Consider the following 15,990-nt stretch of genomic DNA (forward strand, 5'->3'; position numbering starts at 1 on the left):
TCTGCGGGCTTGGAGCAGCTCAGCCCGTGTACGGCGGCGCTGCAGGGGAGGGCAGCGCTCCCGGCGTCCCTGTGGGGCTGGGCCGGGCTGGGCAGCCAGGGCAAGGGCTGGCTTGGGCCGTGCAGCGGGGCTGGAAGGGAGCTGGGCTCACCCCAGGGCCCACAGCCACCCTTCTGGGTCCCATTGCCAGCCCAGTTCCCGGCTCCAGGCCTGTACATCCCCATTCCCCATCTATTCCCATCTCCATCCTTGTGTCCATCCCCATCTCCATCCCCATCTCCTTCCCCATCCATCCCTAGCTCCATCTCTATTCCTATCTCCATCCTCAACCCCTTCCCCACCCACACCCAACTCCATCTTCATCCCTATCTTCACCCCCACCCTCATGCCTTACCCACATCCATCCCTATCTCCATCCCCAAACTCATCCCCATCCCATCCCCATCTCCGTCCTCATCCATCCCCTTCTCCTTCCTCTGTTCCTTCTCCATCCCTTCCGGAGCCTGCTGGTTTCAGCAATGTGCTCCAAGCTGTAGCCTGTGCTTCGCTTTTCCAACCAGGGAAAACCCTTCCTGATGTCTGCCCAAAACCCTTCCTGCTTGTCATACTTGGTCAGCTGAGTATTTGTCTCCAGCAGCTCCCAGCTCCTGCCATCCCCATGGCACTGCACATCCATTGGGTCCATCCCGGCTTTCCCAGGGAGCGCCCATTCACCGGGAGGGCAAACCAAAGGCCACGCTGGGAAATCAATCCTTTGTGTTTTAATAGCCCGAGGCCAGCCGGGAACCCCTGGGATACCCCGGGGTGTTGCTCCCTGATGCTGTGGGAGCAGGGCAGGTTGCCAGGGCTGGTTCTGGACACGTGGCTGGAGGGGTGGAAGTCTCCTGGATCAGTCTCTGCCCCTCAGCAGCCACAGCTGCTCGGCAGCAAAGCTTCACCGTGACTCACACGCTGTTAAAAGCCACATTTCTCCCCAGATTGCTCTACCCCAGGGAGGCTGCAAAGGCGCTCAGGCCGGTTAGGGAGCTCTCCCTGGAAGTTAAGCACGGAATCGGCCTGCCTGTGAGGCATGAAATGCCTTTTGAAATCCAGCCTCGGGCACTTCTGAGCTGCTCCTGAAAGCCCAGGTGACCCCGGACACAGCTCAGTGAAACAGAGCTGCACGCACCTTCCGTGCTCCCTTCTGCACGTGGCAAAGCCTCCGAGCCCGGGGAAGCATGGAGGGCACACACCGGAGGAATCCCAGCGAAATTCCCCCCAAAACCCCATTGTTGCTGCCCACTTGCTGAGCCACGGAACGTGTGTCTTGAGGGGAACCTCTCCGGACTGTCAGAATTGCTGAAAAAATCCCAGCCCTGAAAGGGTCCCAAATGGACCTGATTCCTGTTTTTCTGCAAGAGGAGCTGTCCGGGATGGAGCAGGGAGGTGTGAAGGAGCCTTACCTGCCCCTGTGGGAGTGAGGCGCTCTCCCCTGCACTTGCTGCCCAGAGGCCATCTAAAATACAGAATGGCTGAGCTGCTTCTTTTCTCCTTTTTCTTTTTTTCTCCCGAGAAATTAAAAGTTCTGTTAGAGACCACCTTATCTGTCAGGCGAGGGGATAATTGGAAATGCCCTGGTGGAGCTGACACGTCTGAAGGCGCAGCGAGGAGCGGCAGGAACATCTCAGAGACGCGCACAAACTTAATAAATGTTGGGGGGAAAATCTAATAATCGCTTTGCTGTCTCAACAGCTCTTTAGCTGATGGAAGAGACACTCATTTTTCACCGTGTGTCCACTGTTCTTTAACCCTGTGAGGGCTCCCATAAAACACCCACGCTCCGACGTGTCCTGAGTCAGCAGCACATCTGCCCAAGGTCTCCTTGGCAAACCTCGGCAGCTGCCTCTGGAAAAGCCCAGCAGGCTCAGCCAGCAAATATTTCCTCCCTGGCTTCTGTGCCCAGAGGCTGGAAAAACGCTTTTTTGTGGCCATCTCCCACCTTTTCTGCTAAAAATAAACCTTGAGCTTGATCTCTGGAAAATGATCAGGAAAGCACTGGCACCAGGAATTTGGAGGGCAGCAGGCAACGTCCATCTGGTGCTTCACTCCTGCTTCCATTTCTCCTCACATTTGTTGGGCAAGAGCCTCCAAGGCTGAAATCCAGCATCCAGGTGCAAGGACAGCTGCCCATCGCAGAGGTCCCACGGGACACGCTGGGCCGACCCCTTGCTCTGGAGGGGACGTGCCAGCACGGGCAGTTATTCCAGATGAGGCACCATAAAAGCAATCCCAGCTCTGTTTCCTCATGCACGAGCAGGTTCCCCTGCCCTTTGGCCTCCCCTGGAGTTTGCATTTTATGGTAAAGCTTTTAAAAAGACAGTTGCACAACCTCAAGCACGGGTCCCCGGGGGGCTGGCCTGGGGATGGCGTGGCTGGTTATCTGTCCAGAGGCTGTGGAAAACCCCTGGGTGGACGTGCAGGGGATGGACACAGAGGCACACAGCCTTTCCCACCACTCAGGGAGCCACCCTCCACGGTGTGTTTGGGATGTTTTGGTGCAGAGTCTGTGCACATGCAGGCTCATGGTGGGTGTGCTTCCAGAGAGCCATGGAATCACTGATGTTGGAAAAGGCCTCGAGTCCCACCCCGAACCAGCACCACCATGTTCACCACTAAACCATGTCCCCAAGTGCCACGTCTACTCATTTTTAGACCTCCTCCAAGGAATGGTGACTCCATTTCAGGCCCTGCACAAACCCTGCCTGCATCCCCCATGGACAGCAGGGAAGGGGCGAAGCCCAGTGTGGAGAAATCCAAGCAGCTGGAGCAGACAAAAAAAATCATCTGCCCTTTTCCAGGAAAGCGCTTTGCAACCTGACTGCTCTTGTATTTGTTTATTAAACACGGGTTTGGGGAGGAAGTGCCTCGCTGCGGTGACAGGCCGCGTTTCCAGGGTTATCCCGGAGCACAGGGCAGGACAGCAGCCATTTCTCATCCCCGTAATTAGAGAGAGCACGTTAGCAGATTAGCATTGAGCAACATTTAGGTACTGTAATGTGGCCCTAACCAAATGAAGGGCTTTCTCTGTCACCCTGCTCAGCACCCTGCAGGACTGTGCTGGCGGCACGTTCCCAGGGGATTTAAATATCCCACCCAAACTCAGCCATAGGATGCCCACTGACTGCAGCAGGTCATCAGCTTTCTGGAATTTGCTTTCCCTGCCCCTCATGGCATCCCAGAGGTAAATTTAAGAACAACCTCCCTCTGCCAGCCAGGTTTCCTTGGGTTTCCTTGGGTTTGCTCATCACTGGCAGCAGCTCAAATCCCAGACTGGCATGCCTGGCAGGGACTGGTCACAAAGCATTCCCAGGTTCCTCAAACCATCTTCCATGGAATGCTCCACCTCCCCTTCCCCTCCTCCCCCACAAAAACCCAGCCCTGAGCCCAGCCACTCCCAGCCCCTCCACAGCCATTTCCCAGGTTCCCAGACTTAACTGTCGAGGCTGCAGACACATTTATTATCTTTTTTTGCCGTGCCATCTGGCATTTGTGTATCAGAAGAAGATTATATCTGTGTCAAACAGGGGGAAAAATATCTCTCCCTGTAACAGTTGTAGAAGCAAGGGGGAGAAAAAAAATACATTAAAAAAAAAAAATTAAATCCTGCGGACCATATGGAAGATTTTTTCTTAAATGATCTATCTTGAGCAATTAGGAGGTGTCACAGCCAATCTGCAGGTCCTGGGCTCCCTGCTGGGAGAGGAGCAGGGTGGCAGCGTCGGGCTACCTGAATCACTAACACTGCCACTGCCCGAAATAGCCTGGGAACACGAGCTACCCCCCTGTCCTCTCCCAGAATGGGGGCAGAAAGGCGAGCGAGAGGAGAGGGAACAAAGCGGGACAGCTTGCAGCACGCCGAGTGAATCAGAGCAATGGCCTTTCTTTGCCTTTCGGGCTTTTATCACCGCACGTCTTGCGAAAGCAATAGGTGTGAACCCGCCGTGGAGCCCGGCCAGGTTTGCAGTGCCTGCTCCGTGCCTCCCCGTGCCGGGATAGTGGAAAATTACCGGCTTCTCCTCCCAGGGCTGCCACACGGGCCTTGGCAGCGCGAAGGAACCAGCCGCTGGCACGGCCCGGCAAGTGCCGAGTGGAGCCAGCGCTGCCACCGCATCCTGTGGGGTGTGGGGTGCGGACCGGGGTGTGCCCAGGGTGCCCTTGGCTCCGCAGGGTGGGCACGGTCCCTCCTGGCTTGGCAAGGTGGCTCCATGGTCACCTCCTCGCCAAGAGCATCCTCGGCGCCGCTCCGGCCGCATCCTCCAGCTGGTGGCTCCAGGGAGGGGAAGCGCAGCCAGCACCACCCAGGAAAAGTCGCGGTGGGAAGGTGGGACCAGCAGCGGGGGATGTCCTCTCCCCCCCGTGGCTTGCGGTCCCTCTGTGTTAGGGGAGCAGCTCCCGTCGGGAACGGCGGCAACGGCGTTCTCCAGCCTGGAGCCGGGGTGGGAGAGCGGCTCCCACCGCGCCCTGGCAAAGCAGGCAGCTCAGACCGACACCGCACAGGCAGCCCAGCCCCATCCTGCTGGGACACAGGGTAAACAAAGGAAATACCAGAGAAGCAAACAGCATCACTGCCCAGGGCACCGCCGGCCGTGTTCTCCCACTGCTCTCGGGAAAGGCTCCTCGCCTCCTCCCTATCTTCCCCCTTCCACCCCTGGTGCCCTTGCCTCCGGGAACCAGCTCAGCCCGGTATTTATTCTGCTCCCAGCCCCCCAGAATTTCCCCTGGGTTTCACCAGTGCCAACCAGCGCCTTTCCCTCCTCGCTGGGATTCGCACCGGGCCGGGCAGATGTTTGCTGATGCGGTGGCGGGAGGGAGCGAAGCCCCAGCTGCTCCCCACTCTTCCTGCTGTGAAACTTTATGCCATGGAGTTATTTTTACCAGGAAATCCAGCTGTGGTCAGAGCTCCTCTGGCAGCTGCCCAGCCCTGGGGGTGAGGAGCACCAAAACCCACTGTTCCACTCCCCACACCGTGCTGACCTCCCTGCCGGGTACCCCCCTCTGCCCCCCCAGCATTCCCCACATCAGCATCGCTGCAGAAGGTCCCATGGGGCAGGGACACGCCCGTGGCTGCCCCCAGAGCCCCTCTCCCTGCCCATCCCACCACAAACACCCACGGTGGCATCTCTGCCCTGGGCCCTGTGCCACTGACAACAGCCAGCAGGCCTGAGTCACCTGGAATGTCTCGCTGGGGCTTGACCGTGTCACCCCGGGTTTTGGGGAGACATGGAGAGCGGCCAAGGGGCAGAGAGGCAGCTGAACAGCAGCAGGGTCATTTAAAGGGCTCCGGCCTTCTCTGCTCTGCCCCAGAGACACAGGAGCCTCCAGCATCCCCAGCCCACCACTGCCCCTGTGCTGACAAGGACACAGAAGTCAGCCAGGTGGGGCAAAAATTTCCCACATTGATGTCTTTTCATTGTAAAAATACTTTTGAAAATGAAGAATAAGCATGAAAGTCCTGCTACCGAGCCAAGGCTGGTTGTGGTCCCTCCTGCACCCAGGGAGAGAAGATCCCTGCTGGCGTGCACCCTGCTAAGGCCACTCCCTGCAGGACTGTGGCCGAGGAAAGGGCGCTGCCAGTTTGGCTCAGCAGAGCTGGTGAGAAAAGCCTCAAAAATAACTTGTTAGAAAACATGTCCCAGCAGAAATGTTCCTGAGGTTGCTTGTGGCTTGCTTGTTTAGGCTTCCCCATCCTCCCCAAGGATGCACCTGGAGCTGCTCCACACTCCAAACCCCCCTCCTCGGGGTCACTTGGAAAGCTCTTCCTCTGGAGAGCAGGACACTCATTCCTGCCCTGAGCCCTCTGCAGAAGCCTCTCCAAACCCACTCATTCCTCTCTTTGGTTACCTTCACAGAAGTCTCCAACATTTCCCACGCCCGCTGTGCTCTGGCAGCCCCAGCAGCGAGTCCCCCGCCCTTCTGCGCCCAGGTTCTCCTTTTCCCACCTTGCCCTTTCATTAGAAAAACCCTCTCCTCTGTAGGGCCCCAAGCTCAAAAATCCCTGGCTCCAGCTCCTCCAGAGCTCCTCCAGCTCTGCAGGTTTGGGCAGGAGGTCTCCTTCCCCACCAGCAGCCTTGCTGTGCCCTGGAAACCCCCACCCTGCACGCCCAGGAACGGAACCCCCGGCCCGTGAGTCCTTGCCCTGCAGAGATGCTGTTCTGCGGGAAAAATAAGGGGATGAGAGAAGTGGAGAGGGATGAGGGGCGGATGGATGTCAGCTCGGGAACATCTGAGTGGAAATAAGAGCTGGCAGTCAGAGAGGATCCCAGGTTTTTATCTGTTACCTGTTTCTTTAGATTTCATTTCTGTTCTGGGGAAACTGGGGGGAAAGAAATGTGTCTGAGGTCAAACAAAACATTTTCTTTTGCTAAAAGGGAAGGATTTCATCTCTGCCTCAGCATTAGAATAATTTCCATTTCAAAAGTGGGCCGTGATTCTGAAATTAAAATTGAGACTGTCCCATCCCCAAAGGCTGAAGTGGGATGTTTTGACAGACCTTTCTTTTTTTTTTTTCTTTTTTTTTTTACCTCTAGGGCCCTTTTGCCTGGAATCAATATATCCCTGCAGCGAGCTCTGCATTTGACAAGCAGCGACCCTTCACCAGCTAAAACATCCCCTTAAATCTTCATCAGTCGAGGCCAAGGCGCAGAGGTGCAGCGTCCTTGCCGAGGTCCCTCTGCCCTTGGATGCAGCTTCCTCCAGCCTCACTAATTCCTCGAGGATGTCGCCTGGCAATCCACACAACTCATTAGCACTTAATGCACAGCGAGAGGAGCTGGTACCTATTCCTCCCATCCAAAATAACCCCCCAATGTTTGAAAATAAACAGCAGAAATATGTCCCAGCAGGTGTTACCTCCTCAGTGTTGTCTTGTTTGTAGCCAGTCACAAGACAACATTCCCACAACATCAGAGGTAAGCAGATGGCACTTATTAATTTACATCGTAAATACACTCCTAATGTGTGCGCGGAGCCGCCGCTGCTGCGGGAGGCAGCTCCACCTGCGGAACATCGCAGCCCAAACGCTTCACCTGGGACGGGCAGCGGCGTCTCTCCCGTGTGTCCCTGCCCTGCTTCCCCGGCAGGAGCAAGCAGCGGGTCCCGGTTTGCGCAGCAGCACCGGAGGGGCTCCCGAGCTGTTCCGCACCCCCGCGAGAGGAGGCCTCTCCCCACAGCTGTCAGTCGGTCGCCCCAGGCACCAAACCGGAGAAAATTACACCCAAAGTTATTAGAGGCAGCAAGACTGCAGGCAGCATCAACACAGCATATGTCCCAGAGTAAACAGATTGCGCGGAACTTTTCTGACATGCTGAGGGGCCATCGGTGCCGAAATCGCTCTTCCCGAGATGTGGAGCTGCCTGCGGGGAAGGGGACGTGCGCTGGGAAGGGGCTGCGTGTTCCCCTCAGCGTCCCAACCTGCAGCTCTGCCGGAGGCTCTCCCCAGGCACCTGCTGACCCACCCTGCCACCAGCGGGGACACGCGGCAACGGGGAGGTGGGAACTGCCTGGAAAATCAGGGAAGGTGTTCCCTTGGCCAGGCCACCGGGCACATCCAGTAATGATTGGGGCTGGATGGAGAATTACCAACGCAGATGGGTTTGCACTAAAATAGCTCCGTCCCATCTCCCCCTCCCAGCCCTCCCCTTCTCTCTTCTGCAAAGCAACACAGTTGAAAATGGGTGAGGTTTTCATTTTTTCAAGATTTTTTTTTTTTTTAAATTCTGGAAAGAGGCACAAGTACATGGGCAGCAAGGGGAACCCAACGTCGCCGAGGGACCTAAGAGGTGTACCTTCTGGCTGAAGGTGCTTTGGAGCTGGGGGAGCACCAGCTCACCCTCCTTGCTGTGGACACTGTGGCTGCAAAGGGCTGTGGCACCGGAGAAGGAAGGACAACCCAAGGACTGCAGTGTAGCCTCCAACTCCAGCCTGCCAAGAGCATCCAGCCTGCCTGGAAATCCGTCTGTGTTGCCTAATGCAGGGGCTGATCCCCAAATCCAGCTGCCACCCATCCTGTTTGGAGACCTTGTCACTCGAATCCATACCTGGCACAGTAGGACCCAGGTCCTTCCCTGTGCATCCCACACTGAGGATCGGCTCGCAGGATCACGGCAGGATCACAGCAGGCTGGAGGTGGGAATCTCCCACACCCGGCTCCTGGGCCCCCTCGGTGATCCATGGAGCACACACTCATTTTTGGGGCTCGGGACATTTCCAAAATGTGGCACATCGCAGGGAGCCGGGTGGGCAGCCTGGCGAAGGGCTAACGTGGCAACCAGAGGCTAGCAGGAGCAGCTGTGAGGCTGCTGAGGGACACGCCGGGCCTGGGAACCGGTGCTGCAGGGCTGGGAGGGCGAGCGTGACCCCACCACGACCACCTCAGCGTGCCCCACTCCTCCCCTTGTGGCCCTTTGATAGATCCTGCAGCCCTTCCCAAGGGGAGGGGTGTGCAGTGGCCCCGCTCCCAGTGTTATCTGCCTTACCTGCTTGCCAGGCACTGCACCAGGAGCCGTGCCAGGCGGCAAGGGTGGCCGTGAGCCTGGCAGGCCACGGGGAGGGAGCTTGTGAAGCTCTGCTTATCTCTCACGGGCTCCAGGCGCCCGTGCTGGAAGCTGGATCCTCGCTGGCTGCCAGGGAGCAGCGAGCCCTCGGCTTTGGAGGGATCTCTGCCTGTGTCCCACAGCACCAGGATCAGTAGGAGAACGAGGGGCAGACAGAGCAAAAGTGCCAGATGCCACCACAGTGTCTGCCTGCCTCCAGACACACAGGCCTGGTGTTCCCAGCCAGGAGCAGGGAGAGCATCCCAGCTCCTCACAGAGCCCCTGTGCCTTGTGCTCCTCTCCCCTGCCTGTCCTGGCTCCCTTCTCAGCTGTTTGGCCACAAGCCTGTGACCCTGGGCACCCCTGGATGGTCACCAGATGGTGTCCAGCCAAAGCCAGGGAGGTCAGCGTGACGGGAGCGTTGCTCTGAGGCCGTGTCCGCAGCATCACCTGTGTTCAGCAATGGCTGCGAGCACCGAGGGTAAAATCCCAACCAGAGCACAGCAGGAGGCTGTGGTGAAGGGTCCATGGCATAACGTCATCCCTGCAGGGTTAAAAACCCACGTGCCATCAGATCTGAGCAAGGGGAGCCCCACATCTGCTGCAGCACCTGCCCAGTGCCCCCCCTGTCCTGCAGCCACCCCAGAGCCCGCGGCGAGGGCTGGGTCCGGGGGAACATCCCCCGCACTGCAGAGTCTGCACTGGGGAGAGGAAATCCACTCCAGCTGCCAGCTCTGGCTGATAAGACAATCTCCTTTCATCTCTTACTGCCTCTCACTCCACCCCTGGGTTCCTTTTCTTCATTTTCTGGTTGCACCCAAAGGCCCGCGCTGCGCTGGGCGCGCTGCGTCACCCTGACGTCAGGGAGGCAGCCAGGGCCGCGATCTCGGGGCTTCTTTCATAACCTGCCTGCCCTGGGGGCTCTCATTAATCGTGATCCACAGATAATGGCCCTGCAGAGCCATTGCCAGCAGTCCCAAGGGAACCCACACTGGTTTTTCCGCACAGGCGCCCTGGTGGAGCGGGAGCAGGGCAAACACGCTGGGAAAGGAGGCTGGGAAAGGGCAGGCACCAGGCTGGAGGGGCTCCAGGTGTGTGCACAGGCAGCTGGCAGCACTGGGCTTGCAGTGCCCTGGTCCAGTGGAAGGTGTCCCTGCCCATGGCAGGGGTGGGGAATGAGATGGGCTTTGAGGTCCCTTCCAACCCAAAGCCCTCTGTGATCGCCCCAGGGTTGGCATGGGACCTTCTGCATCCACCCTGGGACAAAAAAAATAATGGATTTGGCCACAAGCCTCTGGCTTGGGCAGTCCTTCTTATTTATCCGTCCCATCCTGCTGGCTCAACACTCGGCTGTGGATATTGAGCTTCAGGCCTGTCAAGAGACATCAGAGTCATTCCACATCCACACGGCAGTGAGAGGAACAAGTCTGCAATTTTCCTATTTTGCCTTCTTCTTGGAGATCTTTAAAAAAGAAAAGAAAAAAAAATCTTTAAGAGTTTATGGGCCTTGCCTCCTTCTCCTTCATGCCTGCTCCCCACTGGAAAACAAGGATTACCTTAGCTGCTGGATTTCTCTTGCTCAAGGAGGGTTATTTGCAATCACTCCTGGCATAGCTTTATGTTAAGTGCTGGCCCAGCCCTGGTTTTGGGAAGAGGGCATAAATTCAGGGCTCATTTCGAGCCACCACCCTCATTTTCAGTACGTGATCCCTCCTTCCTGCATAATGAAAATCCATTCCTTGTCTTGCAGGAGTCCATTGTAGGCAGAGGAGACCGGTGTGTCTTGCACATGGAAAAGAATTACTATGAGACAGCTTTTAAAACATTTTTTTTAATTGATGTGCTCCCAGTCTCCTGTTTGCTGGTGGGTAATTAAGTCAATTAACAAGCATCTGTTTATTTATTTCCCTCATTTATGGATGTAAGCAGTTCGGGTAGCAGTTTGTAACAGGGCCTGCTGCAGCTCGCCCGCCGATCCATGAATATTCAGGCAATCGCTGCACTCTATCTACAGGACCTGCTCCTCCACCTCCAGGAATCTGGGAATGAGCTCCAGGGTGGCCAGGGATGGGACAGGCTGTCAGCCTGGGGCTGGGGTGGACGGGGCTTGGAGCAACCTGGTCTGGTGGAAGGTGTCCCTGCCCATGGCAGGGGGTGGAACCAGATGGGCTTTGAGGTCTCTTCCATCCCAAACCAGTCTGTGATTCCGTGATTCCAAGTTCCCTCCTAATCTGCATTTTGGCAAAGCCCCTCAGACGCTCTCAAAGTCCTCTTGGGGCTGTTTTTGCGTCCCTCCTGCAGACCAAGGCTTCAGCATCCTTCAGAAAGCGTTCGAGGGCAGCTCGTGGAGGCTGGAAAGCAGCGCCCAGCTGCCCCCAGCCCAGGGGGGAGGGTCAGATTTAACACATCACGCCGAGCACGGCCCTCCTCCCCACATCCGTGTGCTTCCCGGATGGCTGGGGCAGGAAGCACCACCAGGAGAGCAGCGGCTCCCTGGGAATTTGTACTTCCTTGGGATCATCCAGGTGGATCTCCACCAAGCCCGCTGACCCTCCTGGGGATCTGCCCGGGACCTTTCTGGGGTCACCCAAAGCTCGGAGCACTTCGGGGTCACCCCGGACACCGCTGTCCCCATCTCCCGTGTGAAACACGCTCCGCATGCCCACAGCCGAAGGCTGCGAGCCCGGCCAGCGACGTCCCCCCGCGGCCCCAAGAGCTCCGAGCGCTGCCTTCAAAGAGCTGTGTAATCACGGGGAGCACGGTAAAGGAGGCCCCGGAGCCAGAGAAGGAGGGATCAGCAGTCTCCGGGCACAGCGCTCATCTCGGCGAGCACTTTGCCGGGGCACAGCTGCTGCTGACGCCTCTCCTGCAGCCGCACCGGGTTTGTTGCCGTGTCAGCACCAGGGATGTTCACTCCCTCCCGGAGCACCCTTCGGGTGCCGAAGCCCTGCCACGCTCCACACGCTGCTTTTGCAGGGCCGGGGGTGGGGAAAGGGATGCTCCCGGGCCGGGGAATTGCCGCAGCGGCTCGGGCTGGCCCTGCGTGCCCTGCTCCTGGGGGGAGATGCCATCAGCAGCTCGGAGGAGGCTGCACGGAAAGCATCCATCGCGCCTGGGAGAGGGGAGGGCAAGGCTCCTGATCGCCCTCGCAAAATTCCTTGGGTTTGGGAAATTAATTAGTTTAGATGAGCAATTAGAGCTCGATTTAGCGCTAGCTCGTTGCAGCTCCGCTGGATGGCTGCGCCTTCCCCTCTCCCACTCCTCAAACGAGAGTTTTGGGGTTTTACAGCAGAGATCATCGGGGCTGGGAGTGCAGTGAGGGATGGAAGAAATCCGGGATGGCAGTGGGTGAGGGAGGGCACAGGTGGGAGGGTCATCTCCAGGGTGCAGGGAGCTGGAGATTTGGCCAAATCCTGCTGTTGGAGATTTCCAGGATGGCTGGAGATGGCCAACCTCGTTTCAGAGCTCACAGAAATTTGCCATCCAGTTTTGAGACAACTCAAAAAAGTCCAACAAGAGTCCCAGAAAAACCCTCCAATTTGCAGCAGAGCAGGAGGTGTCATAATAACAATAATAATACTAGTAATGATCGTTGGATCAAAGTTTGCTGTCATGAACTGGCTGCAGCCCAAAGCTGCTTAATAAACTTGATTTCTGTGTGACAGCCGAGCCAAGGCACCGGAGAAATTCACATCCCATGGCTCTGTTGATAAATAAAAGATCCCCTCAGGGCAGTGCAGAGCTGGGACCTTTCTTCCACCCACTTTGCCCCCAGAGAAGCCACACTCAGTTGTTGGTGCCTCACCCCTGGCAGTGCCCAAGGCCAGGCTGGACGGGGCTTGGAGCACCCTGGGACAGTGGAATGTGTCTCTGCCCATGGCAGGGGGTGGCACTGGTTGAGCTTTCAGGTCCCCTCCCACCCAAGCCAGCGTGGGATTCCAAGGTTCCACAATAATTGCATGCTCTGAGCCCTCCTTTAAATCTTTTTAGAGTCTCTGAAAGACAACAGATGAAGACATCATTTTCCCAGGCAAACGAAACAATGTGCTTCCCCCCCAGGAAATCATTTCCATTCTGCACCTTTTCCTTAATCCCACACAATTTGAGAGACGGTTGATTTATAGATTTCGGAGGCTCTCTTTCTTCCCTCTGCTGCCAGAAGTGAGACGGATCACGCACGTCCCGCCCTGGCTGAGGCTTCAGCGCGTGTGCCGAGCATTCCCCGTGTCCCCCACGGACACGGCACGCAGGGACCAGGGTGTGGAGGGTTCCAAACAGCACCCAGGGCTCCAAAGGAGGTTTGGAGGAGGTGTATCCTCACCACAAAACAGGCACTTGATCTGAATTCCAGCGAGGAGAAGGAAAAAACGTGGAGGGAGAGGAAGAACTGGTGCACAGGAGGATGGAAGACAAGGCAGGGTGAGCACAGGGGTTACACTGCGGGGTGGGTGCTTTTGGGGGCTCTTTAAAATCCAGCCCAGATAGGGCCACTCTCACAGTTATTAATAATTACCTCTGTTTGATCTCCTCTCCTCCCAGGCTGCGTCCTGGTATTTGTCTGGAGAGGGAAAAAACCTAAACCAACCAACCAAAACAAACAAAGAAACAAACACAAAGCCTGCTCCCCCAGACAAAACAAACAATAAAAAAACCCCAACTCTCCCCACCCCCAAAAAACCCCCAAAACTTTAACACCTTCAAAATACAGCACCACAAAGAAACAAAAAAAAAACAAATTAAAACCAAACACACACACACAAACCCCCCAGAAACCCAGCCCTCCCAGAAAACGCTAGAAAAACCAACACCTCAAACAAAAAACAGATTCCCCCCACAAAATCCCCAAACAAACCCACCCTCAAAAAACCCAAAAAAGAAACAAAAACCCCCAACCCCCCCAAAACTCAAAAAATCCACCCTGAAGCAAAACACAACAAAATCAAAAAACCCTAGAAACAAACAAACAAATAATCACATGCAAAATGAAACCAAACCCCACCCCAACACTCCCTCAAAAATAAAAAAACCTCCTCCAGAAAAAGCCCCACCCCCAGAAAAATCTTCAACACCCTGGCAAAACAACAGCTTTTGGGTTGAACACGGAGAAGTCTCTGCAGGGAAGGGAGATGCTGTTACCCACATCCATCCTGAACTTCCCAACAAACTGCCCTGGGCTAGCACCCACCCTTGGCCAAACCTTTTGTGCGTGTCCAACACCCCCTGGCTTTATCACCCTTTTCAGCAGAGCGCTCCCAGCTCCTGAAAAAACCCCTCCCACGGCCATTGCTCGGGGACATCTCGTCCTTCCCGGAGCACGAAGCTGTCCAGGCCCCGCAGGTGCTCGGAGCTGCTGCCCCACCAGGGTGGAAGGGGCTGCTCCGGGCTCCCGTTCAACAGGCACAGGAAATCATCCTCGTGGCATCATCTCATCTGGCCTTGCCTCTGCTCCAGCTGGGCCTGCCTCTCTTCCAGAGGTGCAGCTGCCTTGGAGGATCTCGGAGTTGGAGGAGGAGAGGTTTTGGCATCTGTTCCCCCCGGTGCTCCCTGCGCTTTCGGGGTTGCTCAGGTCGCAGCAAAGGCAAACACGCTTTTCCTGGATCTCCTCCTAGAAGGGGCTCAGGGGAGGGTTTGGAGGGGCTAAAACTAGAAAGGAAAAATAATTAAAACCCCTAATGAAGCTGGAGGCGCCAGCACAGCTGATAACAGGGTCTCCATGATGCCTGGGGTTTAGGGTGGGTTGAAAGCCAACAGGGCTACAATCCTACAGGAAACTCATCCTGCTGCTTCCTCAGCTCCTGCCACGGCTTTGGTTCAAACTCCCATTCCTATGGGGACAGCGGAGACCTTTGAGACAAGCTGGAAATCATAAAAACATGGAATGGTTTAGGTTGGAAAGCATCTTAAGGCATCATCTTGTCCCACCCCCTGCCATGGGCAGGGACACCTTCCACTGTTGCAGGTGGTTCCAACCCCATCCAGCCTGGCCTTGGACACTTCCAGGGATGGAGAGTCCACAGCCTGGACTTGCTCCCTGTTTTCCTGGTGCCCAGAAATTCTCTCACAGAAACAGTGGACTTTTCCCTTGGAACAGCACTACCATGGACACTCCTCTCTCAGAGAACTTCCCCAAATGTGCTGCTGCTGGAGAAGGTGCAGAGGCTGGACTGGCAAACACACCGAGGGCTGACACAGGCTGAGCTTGGAGAGGGGAGAGCAGAACCATCAGCTCTCCGGGTACAACGAACAGGAATTCCTCTGATATCCACTTGTTCCCCAGGGAAAAGAAAAAATGATGTTGAAAACACCCAGTGTCAGAACAGACCTTCCAGAACAGCCCTTGCAGTGGCTCCAGCAGGGATGCTGGGTGGGAGTATCAGCCTCAAAATTACGTACAGACCTGGTGTCAGGGGTGTGTGGGACACATTTCTGGAGGTTTTGAGATCCTCTCTCCTCTTGGGGAGGGAACTCCCAGCACTTGTGGGGAGGGAACTCCCAGCACTCCTTCCTTCTCATCCAGCTGGGAGCAGGTGCTGATGCCTCTGTTCCGTACACTGGGTGCTCCGAGCTTCCTTCTTCATCCTCACGGATGAGCTTTGTGTCTGGCTGCAGCCTTAGGTGCTCCGGGGCTGGATCACAGGATCGGAGAATCCCAGAATGGTTTGGGTTGGAAGAGACCTTAAAGCCCATCTCGTTCCAACCCCTTCCGCCATCCCAGGTGGAGTGTGACACTGCCATGGTCCTTCCTCACACAAGTCCCTGCAAAGGGCCGAGGGATGGACCAGCCAACACTCAGGGAGAAAGGGAAAACCTCCCAGGACTGCTGCCTGCCCCGTGGTGCCCGGAGCGGGGAAGCCACACAATGGAGGGATTACAACAAACCCATAAATCAACCCGGGGAAAGCAGGGAGCATAAACACCCAGATGATCCCTGAATACACAGGGAAGTGGATGCATAAGCAGAGTTTTAATGAATACCCATTCCTGGGGAAACCCCGCCTCTGGCACCAGCAGGAGGTTTGTGCAGAGTGGAACCAGTGGGATGACTGGGGCACGGAGAAAGGACGGAGCCTGTGACCCACCTGCCTGGCACCAGCAGTGTGGCTGATGTGACAGGGCAGGTCTGTCCCCCTTGCTGGGCACCCCAGCAGGAACAGCTGCTGGCACACTGCACGATCCCAAACCCTGCTGGAAGGGTCATGGCTCCACAGGCCAACGGGAAAATGCACTTGTATGGGAAATCCAGGCCCACTGACTGCGAGGGAAGCATGGGGAATGCCCAGAGCAGCTTTGTCCTCAGCCCCTGGGTGCTCTTTGCCTGGCTGCCAGACAAGGCCACCCCAAGGGACACCCCAAGGGACAGGAACTTTGCTTGAAGTCCTTCAGATCCAACCGCTGGGCACTGGGCTTCACCAGAAAAGAG

At 56.5% G+C, this 15,990-nt stretch overlaps 1 long non-coding RNA gene across 1 annotated transcript; it reads right to left on the reverse strand.

Annotated features, from left to right (window-relative positions):
• Positions 1-12,294: 12,294 nt before the first annotated feature.
• LOC109145759 lies at positions 12,295-13,124 on the reverse strand. Its single transcript, XR_005602277.1, has 2 exons — positions 13,084-13,124; positions 12,295-12,957 (listed from the first exon to the last, which is right to left on the reverse strand). It is a non-coding gene; the product is annotated as an uncharacterized LOC109145759 (long non-coding RNA).
• Between the last annotated feature and the right edge of the window lie 2,866 nt (positions 13,125-15,990).

The sequence above is a fragment of the Corvus cornix genome, chromosome 7, assembly GCF_000738735.6.
Source record: "Corvus cornix cornix isolate S_Up_H32 chromosome 7, ASM73873v5, whole genome shotgun sequence".
NCBI lineage: Eukaryota > Metazoa > Chordata > Aves > Passeriformes > Corvidae > Corvus > Corvus cornix.